The following is a 1,279-nucleotide window of genomic DNA, read 5'->3' as shown; positions in this document are numbered from 1 at the left end:
GATGGGGAAGAGTTTTGGGGAAGAATGTTTATGGGATTGTGTGAAAGAGGGGTAAGAAGAAGTGAGTGGAGGTAGGTGGTGATCCTGTGGGGTCCACAGATCCTGAGATGATCCTGTGGGGTCCACAGATCCTGAGGTGTTCAAGGATTTACAACCTTGCACCAAATTAGGCATGCAAAATGCCTTTGCACACAACTCTGGCGTTCAGCGCCAGATTGGTGCTTGTTCTGGGCGTTGAACGCCCATTTGTTGCCCATTTCTGGCGTTGAACACCAGAACCATGCTTATTCTGGGTGTTCAGCGCCAGCTCTTCTCCAGGGTGCATTTCTGGCGTTCAAACGCCCAGATGCTGCCCATTTCTGGCGTTCAGCGCTAGAACCATGCTCTGTTCTGGCGTTGAACGCCCAAAACATGCTTCTTACTGGCGTTTAAACGCCAGTAAGGTCTTCTTCCAGGGTGTGATTTTTCTTCTGCTGTTTTTGATTCTGTTTTCAATTTTTATATTTATTTTGTGACTCCACATGATCATGAACCTAATAAAATATGAAAAACAATGAAAATTAGATAAATAAACATTGGGTTGCCTCCCAACAAGCGCTTCTTTAATGTCAATAGCTTGACAGTGGGCTCTCATGGAGCCTCACAGATGTGCAGAGCTTTGTTGAGACCTCCCAACACCAAACTTAGAGTTTGACTGTGGGGGCTCTGAAGAGGGAGAATTTTCGAAAAATATTTTTTGAAAAAGAGTTTATCTCTGGATTGTTGTAATTTAGCTTCTCTTAGTTTCCTCTTCAGAGTCCTTTCAGGTTCTGGATCTGCTTCAACAAGAATATTCTTGTCTTTGCTCCTGCTCACATGAAAAAGAGGGACAGAAAAATAATAATAATAGGGATCCTTTTTACCACAGTATAGAGGTCCTTGTGTGAGTAGAAGAAAAGAAGAAGAGAAAATATGAACTCAGAGAGAGAGAGGGAGTTCGGATTTTTGGTGAGTGATGTGAGGAAGAGATGTTAGTAGATGAATAAACAGAAAGAGATGAGGGAGAAGAATTTTCGAAAATTATTTTTGAAAAAGGGTTAGTGATTTTCGAAAATAGTTTTTGAAAAAGGTTAGTAATTTTCGAAAATTAAAATCAAAAATTAAAATAATTAGTTAATTAAAAAGAAATTTTGAAAAAGAGGGAAGATATTTTCAAAAATTAGAGAGAGAGAGTTAGTTAGGTAGTTTTGAAAAAGATAAGAAACAAACAAAAAGTTAGTTAGTTAGTTGAAACAAATTT

The sequence above is a fragment of the Arachis ipaensis genome, chromosome B05 (assembly GCF_000816755.2).
Source record: "Arachis ipaensis cultivar K30076 chromosome B05, Araip1.1, whole genome shotgun sequence".
Taxonomy (NCBI): domain Eukaryota; kingdom Viridiplantae; phylum Streptophyta; class Magnoliopsida; order Fabales; family Fabaceae; genus Arachis; species Arachis ipaensis.
This window is presented reverse-complemented; position numbering follows the sequence as displayed.